At 43.9% G+C, this 16,248-nt stretch overlaps 1 protein-coding gene across 3 annotated transcripts in view; it reads left to right on the top strand.

Annotated features, from left to right (window-relative positions):
* RNF220 (ring finger protein 220) overlaps nucleotides 1-16,248 on the top strand; it is a 337,388-nt gene that overhangs the window by 212,362 nt on the left and 108,778 nt on the right. The window lies entirely within an intron of this gene.

Genomic DNA, 16,248 nt, shown 5'->3' with positions numbered 1-16,248 from the left:
CTGAGGGAGTACTGGCAGGAAGAACAGCGGGGGGGGGGAAGATACATGGGCCATCAGGCCTGGCGCCTGAGACCAGAAGGTGTGAACTGCTTTTACGAGTTCACTGATAACACAGCAGGTGATGGAAAGCAGAGACACAAAGACAGAGACCCTCACAGCTTGTTTACCCAGTCAGGAATTAGAGGTGATGATTCCAGGATTCCAGAGTTATCATCCTGAGATAACGGACCTTTCGAATCAACAGGACACTTAACTGTTATAGTCAAATCTCCTAATGGGCATTTCTAGAGAATTGTGAATTCTACTTACCAGTGATTACAGCGCCATTATAGTTTCTAGGAAGATTTGTCCCAGAATGAGAGAAAGTCAAGGTTCATGGGTAAGAATTCCTGATTAACTGAGACTTGCTGCCTGTCTGTCAGCTCATGTCTTCAACTTCTGATTTGACCATAATCTATGTAAACAAAGTAGCTCAGGAGTTACTGTCCTCATGATTATTGATTGTCCTGGGTAAATTTCCTCTGCCAGAAGAAAACAAGCCTTGCACTTGTTTAGGTCTGTGAGGTGCGTGTGGAGCCTCACAACTTCCTCTTTGGATGTGTGCAAACACCATCTTTCTTGTTGTTTTTAAAATTGTCTACTGAGTTTGCTCATGCTCACTTTGTAGCTGCAATTCAGGAATGCTCAAGTTATATAAATATGGGTCTGTGACAATTCTAGCTGCCATATTTGCCATGGAGCTTCGTTGATCATTGGAACTTGCTGGAAGGCTGAGCCAATCAGCTGCTCCAGTGGCTTCATCCAGTGACTATGCACTCACTCACTCTTGTGCCTGAGTGTGCATTCCTGTGCGTGTTTTTAAAGGGTGGTGAACAGGAACAAGGCTGTCCATAGGGTTGCCAACCTCCAGGTACTAGCTGGAGATCTCCTGCTATTACAACTGATCTCCAGCCGATAGAGATCAGTTCACCTGGAGAAAATGGCCGCTTTGGCAATTGGACTCTATGGCATTGAAGTCCCTCCCCAAACCCCGCCCTCCTCAGGCCCCACCCCAAAAACCTCCCGCCAGTGGTGAAGAGGAACCTGGCAACCCTAGCTGTCCATCTGCAGCAAAGCTTCCTTTCTGTAGCATTGCTATTCCTGACAATGGGCTGGGCAGTGTGTGACATGCATCTCCTAAGTGGCCTTCGTCAGCATTTTATCGTGGTAAAAAGTGGTGCAGGTGGCATCTTAAAGACTAATACAGTTGGTTTCAGCATAAGCTTTTCGTAGCCAGAGTTCACTTCATCAGATGCATCAGAGTGTATATGCATTGGGTTGATGCTTTTATGTGGTTATATGTTATATTAATAGCAAGGTAGTGTGGGGAGTTGAAGTGAACTCTTGACTCATGAAAGATTGACCTGGAATAAATTTTGTTAGTCATGAATGTGCTACTGGACACCTGTTTCATTTTGCTGCTAACAGGCTACCACAGCTGCCCATCTAGAACAATCACCATTGACTAGCAGTGCAATCCTAAAGAGAGTTACTCCAGTGTAGGCCCATTCATTTCAACGGGCTTAGACTGGAGTAACTCTTCATAGGATTACCCTGTAAATAAGGTCTGAAAGGAAATTAAATGGCCATCCAGCAGGGTTGGTTTAGGCAGAGGGAATCATGCCTGTGCATAGAGTTGAACTACATAACCTCTCTGGTACTTTCCAGTACTCTGCTTTAATAGCAGTACCCACCACTTATCTTGCCCCAAGTTTTGCCTTTATATCTAGTCTATAGGGATATCCTAAACAGCTCTATAAAGGTAAGGTAGAGGCGTGTTTATTTTTCAGAAGGGCACGCCAGCATAGACGGAGTTAATCCCCTGCAAACTGGAGCTTGTACTTTTGTTTTCTTTCAATTTATATCCTTCGCTTAAAAAGGGAGAAGGAGGGGGGAAACTGCCCGGCAGGTGACATATTCTAAGAGGGAGCAGCGAAATCGTGTTAACCACTTCAAAATCTCATATATTCAATCGGCCTCTGGCAAGACATCTGCCTAATGTTAGCGCTTAAATATCCTTTTCCATTTTACATGCATTCAAGTCTCATTTGAGTGAAATGAAACGGTATTATTAAAGGGAGATTTTGCACAAATGGCCTGAATTTGACATGTCAAGTTCAATGAGGCTGTTACATATGTAATGCTGAGAAGGGGCTCCGAGGCTCCTGGCACTTGAAACAGTAGCATCGGCTCAGAAATGAAATTTGCATGCAGTCCTTTCCCTCCCTCCCTCCCCACCCACCCAACTCCTTCGTGCAGAATGCCAAGTGGCTGCTCTTGCCGTGCATGGCTCTGGGTGAGGTTGGCTGACAAGGCAATTATTACCCCAAAAGGGAGAGCTAAGAGGGCAGCGATGCCGGTCCCCAAAACTCTGTATCCTGACTGGAGATAAAATGTTCATAAGCATCACTCTGTTGGACAGTGCCCCCACAATTGTCAAATTTCACCCCACCCATAGTGCAGATTACAAATGTTTTTCAAGCCTTCTCCGGAAATATCCAGAGGACAAGATTCAGCGACACCCGTGTTTCTTTCTAAAATATGTGGGGCTACTTCAGGTCCAGATATGGCCAGTGGTAGGACACAGCAGAGGTTTGTGGCCCTGTGATGTTTTTGAAGGCCCACATAACCGAGTCCCAAATCCAGTGCAAGCTCTGTCCATCTCCTCCGCAGCTTTCCTGGACTGTAAGAGACCCATGACGAGGTGCTTTTTAGGATCATGGGGATAAGTGGGCATCCTCACTGGGAAACAAGTTGAAGGGTATTTCACAGTTCTTGCCAGAGAGAGCGATGATGGCACAAGAATCTGGAATCAAACTGTGACACTTTTTCCTGTCTGTACCAAACTAGAACTAGTGGGGAAAGTCTCCCAAGGAAGAGGCACCAGTTTTGTAGTAGAATTGGGTTGTGTCACTTGTTCATTCACAGTAGCAGCAGCGAATATCCTGGGAATAATTCACAGTTTATGTTTGGCTTGAGAATTAACCACTGATTGAGCACACCCAATGCTCAAAACCTTCTTCATCTGGGATAACTTCAAGAAAGCAAGAAGACATAGTCATAGTTGCCTAACTTACATTTGGTTAGGGTTTACTAGTTATCAGATTTGTAGTATTCTGTATAGAAATCCAAACATTTATGTACCATCTTTTTATACCGCCTTCTTTCAAGGAGCTCAAGGTGATGTACATGTTTTCCCTTCCATTTTGTTTGTACAACAACCCTGTGAAATGGAATGACTGGTCCAAGGTCACCCATCACAGATCTGAACCTGGGCCTTACCAGTAGTAGTCCATCACTCTAACCACAATTCTGCATTAGTTCTAGGCACAATAAGGGATTCATTCAAAGGTTTCTTGCTTAGATGTAATTGTAGGGTGAGAATGGTTTTGCTTTAGCCATGCTGAGCCTAAACAGATGTTACCCCCCTTCTTCATTGATCATGCTTTTGTACAACATTTTGTACAACAATCTTCTTTTTACCTAGCATTGTACAACCCAACATGGTCTGAAGGTGCTCCATGTACTTTGATTACTGGAGCTATACATTTCTGAGTTTGGACAACATCTCAATCGCTCATTTCCTAGAAATCTCTTGAGCTACTTGGAGGAAGGAAGGAAGAAATACAAATGTATTAGATACATGAACTTGATCTCCCCTATGTGGTGGGCAGTTTGGGAGAGGTTCTTTGTGAGGTGGGTGTGGTGGTACCATTGTCGTCCCTTCCCCCAGGTAGAGAGCTTATTCCCTATCCCATTGCAGCATAGCAAAGGTGATGCAATGCACAGTATCCACGGTAGAGAAATGTATATCAAACACAGTGTAACTACTGTGTTTTGGACTTAGTTCTGCTAAGATGCCCCAGTTTGAAATATGTTGCTTCATACTGTGATTGTGAATTGGGTTGATCTGCTACCAATTGCTATACAGAAAGTTTATGAGCATATAACACAAAGTTGTCTGGCTAGTTAAGCAATTCACTGCTCCTCCCTGCAATTGCCCTCATAAGAATGCTCCTGAGCTGCCAATCCCCAAGGGGTGTGCAAGCTGCACTTCTAGTTCCCCAGAAGGATAAATGGAGTGCATAAAACACAAATAAGTCCTATTGTCACATGTCATGTCAGGGTCGTAGCTCTCACCTCTTGTTCTCCTAGATTTACACCCAAGGACATAAACTGGCCAGCAAGCGCACTGGCGCCTCCAAAGCTACCAACACTCAGGTCTTATGGAGCTTTGAGTGAGTGAGATTAGAGACATTTATGAGTGAGGGGCTTTTTCTCTCTGACAAAGATCCATTGAAATACATAGTAAATCTCTCACCTTAAAAGCAACCTGACAATCTAGCAGAGCTCTAAAGAGACAGAGATGAGCCAGTATCACTTTCAGTGAGAATTAGACCCAGGCGGCTCCCCATTTCTCTCCATTCACTAACCTTTTTCTCATCCATTTATCCTGGATTTTTCCCATCTGCTTTTTAAATTTTCATCCTTTCTTTCTTCCCTCTCCTGCCATTCCTCCCCCCACTCCCCATATCATGGCAACATCTTCAAGCCAAGTACTTTTAATTTCGCCTGTGGCCCTTGCTGACACCGTGGATATGCACAGCAAGTTAAATTCCCGCCTGATCAATAAAGCAGAAGCCGTGTGTCCGACCGGTCGATACTTTTTTATCTGTCTTCAGCCCAGTCCTGCTGATGACAGGCCTCCTGCGCATCGCCAAAGACACTCAAGGGCAACCGGGCTTTCAACAACACAAGCACTTTTAAAAATATATTATTATTATTATTTTATTATTATTCGGGGGTTTTTATTTTAAAAACTGTAATCCATCCCAAAAGGAAGACATGAGAAAGTTCATGGTGTTTGGCCTTTGCTTGGAACATTTTTATGATTTATCTTAATTTTTAATTGAAAAAAATTTGCAAATTAATTGATTTCTGGGTCTTGCCAATTAACATTGTAATTGGGTGCATGATAAATTCTGAGGTAGCGTCATTTTTTATTCTTTGTCACCAAGAGGGGCTTGGCAAGGGCAGCTGTTTTCTGTGTGTCCCCTTCCACAAAGCTCACTCTCCCTCCAAGGTATTCAGCCTCACTTGCTACTCTAGGATCTTCAGAAAAAGACCAGTTGCCTCATAAGGACACACTATTGAAACCTAGCAAGAGATGATCTCTCAAGGCATAAATTCATGAGGATCTTGAATATAGGCCAGTTTAGTGACTCACAGGATTCCTTTCCTTCTAATTTTTCCTTCCCCTCCATAACTTACACGTAATTGATGCTTCCCTAATAGCCGCTGACTGTCCATGACTTAGAAAAGAGCAATCCTTGAGAAATTGCTCTAGAAAAAGGGTTCACCAGTTGCACCCCAGAGATATTCGTATACTGTTAAATCTCTTGAAGCACCAGGAAGTAGCTACAGCTTATCCCACCCATTTTCCCCCTGTTCCTGAACTACTGGTTGCCGTAGTAGAGGAGGAAGGGCCAAGTGTCACGACTAGGGAGGATAGAGGTAGAAAAAGTGTGGCTTCCTTTCTACCATTGCATATGAACATTTCCCAGGTTCTAGCCTCGCAACCCAATTTAAAAAAGCCTGTTGGTGGACAGCAATCATAGATAAAGATGGTGTTTTGTTAGGGTATGATCATTACACTGAAGTATTACCCTACAAATGAAGTGGCCAGGTGGGAAGATAATTTGCCTTCAGAGTTTTGAAGATGCTTGAAGATGCATCATGCAATGCTGAGGCTGTAAATCCTGTTCCAGTATCACTCACAATCCATTTCTAAAAGAAAAGTAAGCGGGTGTACGAAGAAGAATAGACATGAGGTAAGGCATAACATCAGTAGAGAGAGTTCCATCAGCAAACCCTTCTGGGAGCTTGAAGTTAGGGCTGAGTTTGTAGCTAAAACACTGAACTAAGCCTCAGAATACAAGGTCAAATTCTGCCATGCTCTCCATTTATGATATTAAGTGAGTCTGGCAACTCATTTGGGCCTCTGTCCTCAAGGGTATAGAAAGGTTAATAGGGGGTGTAATTATAAATTTGTCAGTGATTTGTCAGGTATTTGGCTGGTGAATGGTGCCCGATACGATTGAACAGGTAAGTGAACCAAATATGCCCAGGTACCTTGAAAAAAGCCATAAAGTGGATATAAGCATGGGCAGGAGAACCTTAGAAACCGAACACACAGAAAATGTCTTTAAATATTTTCCACTGTGATTCTAGACCAATTATTTTGGTGCATTAATGTTACCAACAGTGGACAATTATTCCTCATTACACTTGTGTTAAAGCTCAATCTCCACACTTCTCTTTTCTATGACTTGCCTTAATTTGTGAGTCTGGCATTATTCTTCCCTTCTTATCTGCCTTTCTGGCAAGGATCATAGGGTGTTGGAGTAGGACTGAAACAAGAGGAGGCAAGATATAACCATTTGATAACACATACCCATACCCACACACCCCTTTATTTCAGCACTGAGTTCATATAAAAACACTGTTGATTGCTTCATGGACTTGTGCACTGAAGCTGCTGTGTACATTCATGAGATCACTGATCATCCTGAGCTTGTTCAAGTGGTATTTTGTCTTGGGCTTCCCCACTGATAAATTAAAACTAAGCTCTGCAGGACATCCTGATTTGCAGATGCAATGTGTGGGCAAGAGGTTGCCAAGAGTTTATTGTGGCCAAATCATTTGCTTGCAAAGATGACAGGCCCGCAGGGCCAGGACTAGCTCACCATTTGAGTCCAGACCTCTGTTAAGGTCTTTCCTTAAGAGAAGTTTTAAACTCAGTAAATGCAACCTAGAAATTGACCTTAAGACCATTCAGTGATTTGTCTAAAGCTGGCAGTGTGCAGAATAACTGTTCTTTGTGCATTTGGCAGCCAAAACTTTTTTCTCATATAGTTAGTGGATCTTTTCTAGTCAACACTACCTGATGCAGGCCCTGTATGCTTTTGTTTCTTTTTTAAAAAACAATTTCCTATATACTGAGCCTTCCTATGGAAATATTGCTGATTAAAAGGGACATTTAAAATTTCCAATTCACTTTTTTACTGCCTGTGTTTATTGGCCTTTTGTCTGTTCTCTTGATGGGGTTGAGGTCATTGTGTTCCCTTCTCCATGCTTGCATGTTTTGGTGTCGGATGTCACAGTCCAAGGCTGCTTCCATACAGGGATGGGAAAAAACGCCCCTGCTGCAGAAGCAGCAGCAAGCAGGCATGGAAGTGGGTGGGAATGGCATCCGCACACCCCATCCCACTCACTTCTGTCACTACCCCCCACCACTGCTCCATCATGTCGGCACAGAAGCATTGATGCAATGACAATTACACACACACCCCATGGCTCAGCGACCTCCTTTTCCACACCTTTCCCCTCCCAGCTGAGCCTCAGTGTAAAGCTACACTGCACCTCACCTGGGAAAAGAAAGAAAGTCCTTTAAAGGGCTAAAGAGGGTCATGCAGAGCTAAGCCCCCCCTCGTTGGTTGCAGGTAAAGCGTCCACATGCATTCTCTGCATGCAACCACCCTGCAGTAACTGGTTCGAACCTCCTTAGATCGAGCTCAAAGGAGAAAGTCCCAAGAGGCCTACAAGTCATGGATAGAAGGAACATGACATCATGTAGATGCTTGCTTTTAAATGTGTGTGTGGGGGTGCTGTTTTCCATTCACAAAAAATCTCCATGTGGCAGCAGCCCAAGCAGTGCATTCCAAGGCAAAATGTATTAAATTCCAATGAAGAATTGTTAAGGTAGTGGGTGCAGCCACAAAATGGCTGCCATAGGAGTAGGAGCCAACCACAAAATTTCAAGGAATTAGCTTGTGCATAGAAACCTAGAGCTGGAAGGGACATCAAGGGTCATCTAGTTCTACTGCACAATGTAGGAAATTCAGAACTGCCTCCCCCCCCCACTCCCCCAGTGACCCCTGCTCTATGCCCAGAGGAAGGCAAAAAAACCTCTAGGATCCCTGGCCAATCTAGCCTGGAGGAAAATTCCTTCCTGACCCCAAAGTGGCAATCGGCATTACCCTGGGTGTGTAAGAAAGGCCCACGAGAGCCGAGCAGACTCATCCCTTCCTGCCATCCTTCTCATGATCTAAGTTCACAGAATCAGCATGCTGTCAGATGGTTATCTAGCCTCTGCTTAAAAACCTCCAAAGAAGGAGTGCCCACCACCTTTTGAGGAAGCCTGTTCCACTGAGGAATTGCTCTTACTTTCAGGAAGTTCTTCCTAGTGTTTAGCCGAAAACTTTAACATTTCAGGCAGGGGCTCTGTTTAACAGAACACCTTTTAAAATGAACATAATGTTTTAAAATATTTTCTTGCATACACACAACTTACGTTCAACCATGTAGTGAGGATCTTTGTACTGTGGTAGTAGCTGCTCCCAAAAAACATTTTTTAAAAAACTGCACAGCCAGTCATATCTCCAGTGGCCAGTCAGAAGTCCTGTTGGGCAAAAGCTCCATCTGGCCCCACCCAGCTTCTAAAAACATTTGGTGGGTTCCATGGAAGGTGTCCATGGACACCATGTTGGGGAACCTGGGATTAGGGAGTCTTAGATTAGGGAGTGGACCCTTTTGCCTGATATGGAGAAGCTGTTTACGGAGCCTGTGATTTTTGCAGTGTATGTGGTTTGAAGATATGTCAGTTTATTAACGCAGTGGAAGCTACGGTGGCTGAACATGTTGACACCCATAAGGATATTGATTCGTTTTAAAACTGCAGTTTTTGTTTGTGGCAAATGAAGTCAGATGAACAAAGTGCCACAAAAGAGGAATCTACCACTTTGAGAGCAAATGTAGCTACTACAAGCAGGCCAATCATGCATGTTGACGCTGAGAGAAGATGGATGTAAAGCAAGACTTGGGGAATGAGTTCACAGATCTACGTTTCAAAACCGCTGGGACTGTTGCAGTTTGTTATTGGCAATTCAGGACACATTGTTGAACAAGGCTTGTGGGGAAAGCTGTTGTTTTTTTAACAGCACAAAATTAGTGTTCTTTTTAGACTGAAGTACTTACTTGTAGACCCATTGATTTCAAGAAACAAAAATAATGTGAGACAATGCCTATTTAGACCAAGTAATATTTGTAATGTTTGGAAGCAGACTTTCAGCTCACAAGGCTTTTCCCCAAGCTGAATGAACGTTCAGGGGCAAAATAGATTATAGGGTCCTTGTATAGCTCACATTCATTTCAGTGAGTCTTGCCCTTTATCAGTTTGCGCTTTGCCTTGTATTAAATCACTTTTAGCTGCCTGAGCCTTCAGGATCGGCTGTGATGCAAACATAGTAAATAAATAAAATGACTCAGCTTTTTATCTGTATACCACCTCAAGCACTTTGGTTCTTAAACACTACAAAATAACTTAGATAAATAATACATAAATAGATTAAATAATTACACATGTATACATATCCAGATACAAGCAGATATTTGTGCATATTTATGCACATGTAACATTTCCTAGAGAGCTGATCAATACGGAAACAGGAATTCGCCTTGGGTGGAATGAAAAGCTCCTGGAATGAAAACTCTGCATACTAACTCTCAGCAGGGGGTGGTCTCTTTCCCCCATCTGTTTATACCTTCCTCTTTGTAATTTGCTTCTATCTAAAAGGGGAAAGTTACTTGTGCTAGCATAATGAACTGGATAAACAATTCCCCAAACAGATTAAAACTAACTGTAACTTGTAAAGGGCGGGGGGGTGGGGGGTGGAAACGTAGTAATTATATTTTATTAGCTAGCAAAACACCATTTTTTGCTTTCAAAGGATAATTCAGTGTAAATCATCTTAATTAGAAGTGTCAGACAAACCTGTGAAGATCATAGTTAGCAACTAATTTCCTATGTATGGGTTATAATTTAAAACACATGGATTGTGCGCCGTGTGGCAATATGCTGGCCATGAAATAATGTGGGGAGTGCCGGCCGAGGTTATTACTATGTAAATGTGTGATCATTTCAGACCACTGCTGACTTGCTTAGTGATTAAAGAGAATTCTGAGGTCTCCAAAGATTGTGCTCTTTGCAAGGGCCTGGAGCAGAAAACTTTAAAAGGTGCCAAAAAGTGTTTGAACTTTAAAGGTCGTGATTTCCCTTTTACCATTTTTAATTTGCCAGTGCTGTTTATGGGAAGGAAGGTTTCTCTTGGCTTATGGCCTCTCACTCCTCCAGAAGTCACATTACCGACGCTTAAATGATTTGCTGTCTGAAGGGACAGGCAAGGGAGCAGTATTACCAGTCCACACAACACATTTTCATCTGTATAAAGACTGCCATTTCTTCAAAAACATGTCAGATATCTGTCGGAGTCAAGAAGTGGAGGCTTAGATTAGGAAATTCAAAGAGATTCCTGGGATAATGATGCTGAGTTTTGCACCTTTGTATTGCATCAACCAATATGGGCCATTGTTACAGGGGATAGGAGGTTGAATGGACCCTTGGTCTGGCCTAGCAAGAATGGTGTAATGATCTTAAGCCTGAACCACAGGATCATGCTAATAAATTTAAGTTAATCTGGAATCGTTTTCATTAGTTAAGCAATCTCAAGCACACATTGTTAGTGACAGCTTGTATCCCATGGTGACTGGACAGAGAACGATGTATTAAGCAAAGGATGGAATAGATAAATCTTACAACGCACGTTAAAATGTTTGTACAGGAGGAATGCTATGGTGTCCTCACTGAGAATTTTATAGTAGCTTTTGACAGACATCTGGTAGAAGTCCACTAGAGAGGATAATGGGACTCCCCGGGCTTTCCTTGTGCAGCATTAACGTTGTTCCTGGTGCTGGGGACTCGGGACAGAATAGGAACTGTGTTGGTGTGCCTCCCATCCCACTGCCCAGCTGCCTGAGCTTACAGAGGCAATCTTGGACATAGCGTTGAGGACCCCACGGTTTGTCATGCTTGAGGACTTCAATGTTCATGCCAAGGCTGCACTAAGAGGAGCAGCTGTGGAATTCATGTCCGCCATGGCAACCATGGGACTGTCCCTGAACATGATGGTATTTATGCACAATACAGCAGGTCATATACTTTATTTGGTTTTCTCTGGGGTAATGGGGTGTGGTAATGGGGGAATTTCCAGTCTGCTCTTGTCATGGGCCAACCGTTATCTGATGAGATTTAGATTCATGGACACTCAAAACCTCCACAATTAGGCTAGTCTGCCCCAGGACGTTGATGGATCCAGAGGGGTTCCTGATATCTCTTGGAGATTTTCCTGTCAGCAAGGTTGACACTTCTGTTGCAGCCCTGGTTAACCTGCAGAATACAGTGATGACCCAGGCTGTGGACACGATTGCCCCTGAGCACCCTCTCCCCTTCCACAGAGTCCAGAATGGCTCATGGTTTAAAGAGGAGCTTCAGATGATGAAACGGTTCGGCAAATAGAGCACAAGTGGAGAAAAACTCAAAGTGAATGCAACCAAACACTGGTGAGAGCATGTTATCATGCCTCCTCTGTGGCAGTGAGGGCAGCATACAAGCCCACTGTGATTCCATTACAGTGAATTTTGCAATAAAGTTGCTTGCATCCGCCATGACTTAGACACCGTAGTTGGACTGGTTCAGCCTCAGGATATTATTGGAGCACAGTCTGGTCTTAGTTGTATGAATGACTTTCAATTGGTGAGGCCTGATGAAATGGACAAGGTGGTTTGAAGTGTATCACCCACCATGTCCAGACTTAACCTTTGCCTCTCAAGGCTAATAGTGTTATGCTGGACTGGGTTGGTTGACTGAGTCCAGGAGGTAATAAATACCATTCTGTGCAAGGGTGTAGTTCCAACTGCTTTGAAAGAGGCAGTTGTGCGACCTCTTCTGAAGAAGGCATCCCTGAACCCCAATGACTTCAACAACCATCCAGTGGCTAATATTCCATTCTTGAGCAAGATGCTTGAACAGGTGGTGGCTACAAAGCTTCAGGTGGTCTTGGAGGAAACAGATTATCTAGACACATTTCAATCTGGATTCAGCCCCGATCTCCTTGGCTAATGACCTTCACCAGGAGAATGACAGGGGAGTGTGTCTCTGTTGATTTTCCTGGACCTCATAGCAGCCTTCGGTATCATCAGCCATGGTATCCTTCTGGAGAGGCTGGCAGGGCTGGGAGTGAGGGGCACCATGCTTCAGTGGTTCTCTTATTTGACTAACTGATTCCAGAAGGTGGTGCTGCGGGGATTGCTGCTCGGCCCCGTGGCATTTAGGCTATGGGGTCCCGCAGGGTTTCTATCTGCTATGTAACACCCACTTGAAACCTCTGGGAGAGATCATCTGGAGATTGGGAGTAGGGTGTCACCAATATGACACCCAGCTCTATTTTTCCTTAACAGCTAGGCCAAGTGGGTCTGTGGAAGTCCTGGAAAAGGTAATGGGGAAGATGAGGGCCCATAAACCGAAGCTCAGTCCAGTCGAGACTGAGGTGCTGTTGATCAATGGAGCAGCTGCTCAGGGAACGTGGAGCCAGTCTGTCCTGGAGGGAGTTTCACTCCTCCAAACCATCAAGTTTGTAGCGTGGAGGTTCTACTACATCCTGGCCTACAGTTTGAGGCTCCTCCATGGCATGTTGCACTTTGTATCAGCTCCAGCTGATTGGCCAGCTGTGGCTGTTCCTTAAAAAGCATCATCTACCCACAGTGATACGATCATATCCAAGTCAGATTGCTGTAATGCACTCTTCATGGAGGTGCCTTTGAAAATGGTACAGAAACCTCTGTTGGTCGAGAATGCAGCAGCTAGACTGTCAGGGATTGGTTACAGGGATTGTGTTACCCCTGTGCTGAAATATTTGCACTAGTTGCCAATCTATTTCTCTGAACAATGCAAAGTTGTGGTTCTTACCTTTAAGGCCCTACATGGCTTGGGGCCTGGGTACCTGTAGGATTGTCCCCTCCCATGCTATCCAACCCATCAGTTAAGATCTGCCTCTCAAGCCCTTCTCTTTGTGCCTCTACCTTCAGAGGTCAGGCAAGTGGCAACTAGACAAAAGGCATTATCTGTGGTGGTGCCTTGCCTTTGGAATGCCCTCCCCCTTGAGGATCATCTGGTGCCTACTTTATTTTCTTTCTTTTTTCCTTTTCTTTTTGTCATCAAGTCATTTTTGACGTATGGCAACCCCTGGCGGGTTTTCAAGGCAACATATATTCAGAAGTGGTTTGCCATTGCCTGCCTCCGCATCACAACCCTGGTATTCCTTGGAGGTCTCCAAATACTTGCCAGAGATGACCCTGCTTAGTTTCTGAGATCTGATGTGATCAGGATAGCCTGGGGCTATCCAGGCCTTTTAGGCGCCAGGCAAAAACACATCTTTTTACTCGGGTTTTAATTAGGAGTTTTATCCACTTTTTAATGGTCTGCTTCTTTCATGGATAATTTGTATGCAACTTATGTCTAATGTGGGTTTTTTTAACGGCTTGTTTTTTTATACTGTGATTTTTAATTGTAAACTGGCTTGAGCAGGACTCTGACCTGGCAGCAGAGAAATATTCTAAATAGATAGACAGATAGACCAATTGATAGATCTGTGTGACCTAGTGGTTCTTTCCATCCCTGTAATACACACACACACACACACACATGCAAACATATGCCTCCCTCTTGAATAAATTTAGTCTTATCCCTCCTTGCAGTATGTGTTGAGGTCCAGCTGTAAGTCATTCCCCAAAGCTACAATCCTTGAGGTACAACCACGTTGGCTCTAGTGGAAAGGGAGGAGGTGAAGAATACTTCACTTTTCCAGTTTCAGGGCACCATGAACGTGACAAAAACTTCAGGAGCCCTGTGCTTTTATAGAAGGGGGGGCTGGGTGTCATAGGAGGATTGCACTCCCCAGGAGCCAGCACCTTCCACACAACCATCCTTGTTTCGTTTAGCAGCACCAGCCATCTGCCAACAAAAGGCAGATTAAAGCCAGCCAAATTCAATTTCTACTCACTGCTGCCACAGCTCGACATCTGGGGCTAAAGTGTCCCCGACAAAGCGAACATGACAGCCACATTGCTTTTTTGTCACATCCAGTAGCATGTTGATCTTCTAAAAGTCTCATAAAAATTTATTGATGTCTCCCATATTGCTGTGATTGGGAAGAAAAGTATGCGTATGTGTGTGCACTTGTGCGTGCGTGTGTGTGTGCGTATGTATTAATGCTTCGGGAATAGATCTGATTTGATATGTCTTGTTCTATTGTCAGCATCTGTTTAGCAAGGCTTTTTAATACTTTCTGGCTGCCGATCAGTCATCCCTAGCTTGGGATGCCGACTTGCATACAAATTTTATTATTAAGTACAATTCCTTCTCTCCCCACCATCCTCCTCCTCCCCTAAATGCCCTCCCCACCACCTATCCACCCATCCATCCATCACATCTCCCCCCCCCCCCAAGGCTATAGAGCAGGACTTCCAGCTGCGGGAGCCCTGCAAGCACAAGACATCAGCATGGGTAGCATATTTCAGAGCCCCATTTTTGCCTGTTGCAGGTGCTTTGTATCAGCAAATCGAATCATGGGGAAATCATTTATTTCCTAATGTTGTTTGTGGCGTGTTAGCGAGAGAATTTACATGAGAGAGATTACTTTAATAACCAAAAAAATTACAGCGTGGGGGTCTCCCCGCCCTGTTGCCTTTGATATGTAATTGTTTCAAATTTAACCTGTCTGGAGTGAGGGTGAAAGGCATTATTAAATCTGAAGCATCTTGCTACAGGGAGGGCAAGAAGGGGGAAGATCACCCTGATGTAAACCTTCTTCCAGCCATTAAACAGAAATGGAGTGAAATTAACAAATCAGCCAACCAAAAAAAAAGAAGGAATGCCTGTTGTGCAGAGAAAAGCCTATCTAAATTTAGCGATTGTGCCTCTCTGCCTTCTCATCTACTGGCCCAGTCCTGTGTGGTCTTTATTTCTGTTCGACCTACTTGAGGGCTGCAGTTCACATCTCCCAGGTCTAAGAGTTTAAAGGATATTGTGAGCTGCAGGAAATTTATATCTAGAAATATACCATAACCCCACCCCAAATATTCTCTGATGGTGAGAGACCATTATTAATAATAAAATAACAAAGACTGTTCGTATGAACCACTTTACCGTTGCTGTGGTACAGACAAGCAATGCCTGTCACATCAGTCTATCACAGGACAGTTTTACTTTGCTACAGTATTTCTGGTCAAACTAGGTGGTAAGTGTATAGGGATTGTTGGAGCAATATCTGCGTGCTTCAAACAGTAACAGTGAGTGGCAATGCATTGCTAATGAAACAGTTAACCTATGTCACAGCAAATTGCTTTTTTACTTCAGTTTGTGTCAGTAGATCTGTGGATGTTTTCCTAGGTCACCTGATTTGCGTAATCCTTAGGTTCAGTTTCATTTTTATTTTCAGATTGGGTTGTGGCTTCTTCCCAGACACTGTCTCGTTCAACATGGCTGGTGCCAGAGATGAGCAGGTTTGGTTAGCTGCCAGAGCCCAGACGTTGCAAGGGGCCCACCAACTGAAAGTGAGCATTACCATTTTGACTCTAACTTTGTATTAAAGATGGCTAGATGGAAAAGAATCCTGGATCTCAAACTCAGTTCAGATGGTGCTTAGAAGCAGTCCATGGTTGCCTTTGATTTTTGCACACCCCAGGGACCGCTGAGACAGTGCTAGAGACTCTGATAGAGTCTCCCAGTTTTCATAACTCCATCGCTCACTGCCCCCAAGAGTTAAAGAGCTCTTCTAAGCCACGATACTTCAACGGGCCACAAAAATCTGGAGCCAACACAGCAAAACAGCTATGATGACTGATCACAACTTTATAGGGCACTTTTGTTCATGATACATGCTGGCATATTTTTCCTACAATGGTGTGCTTGACTCCTTAGATTTACATGGCAAGCTTGTTTAGGTTAGCATGACACAAGTATACGAATAGGAGAAGTAATAACAATACAAAGCCAGGGCAATGGAGAAATGCGGAAAATCCATATTCAATCCTTGTTCAGCCATTAAGTTCACTGGGTAGCCTTGGGCCAGTCTCTGTATCTCAACCAAACTTACCTTGCAGGGTGGTTATGTGGATAAATTGGAGGGAAGAAGGAATGTATACAGCTCTGAGTTCCTCAGAGGAAGAGTGGGATAACAATATGACGGAAAAATGGATGGATGGGCAGGTAGGGATAGAACATTAGAGTGCTGATTATCAGAATACAATGCAGTG

Source organism: Euleptes europaea, chromosome 2 (assembly GCF_029931775.1).
Source record: "Euleptes europaea isolate rEulEur1 chromosome 2, rEulEur1.hap1, whole genome shotgun sequence".
NCBI lineage: Eukaryota > Metazoa > Chordata > Lepidosauria > Squamata > Sphaerodactylidae > Euleptes > Euleptes europaea.
Note: the sequence above shows the minus strand (reverse complement) of the source record. Positions and strands in the feature narration are given on the sequence as shown.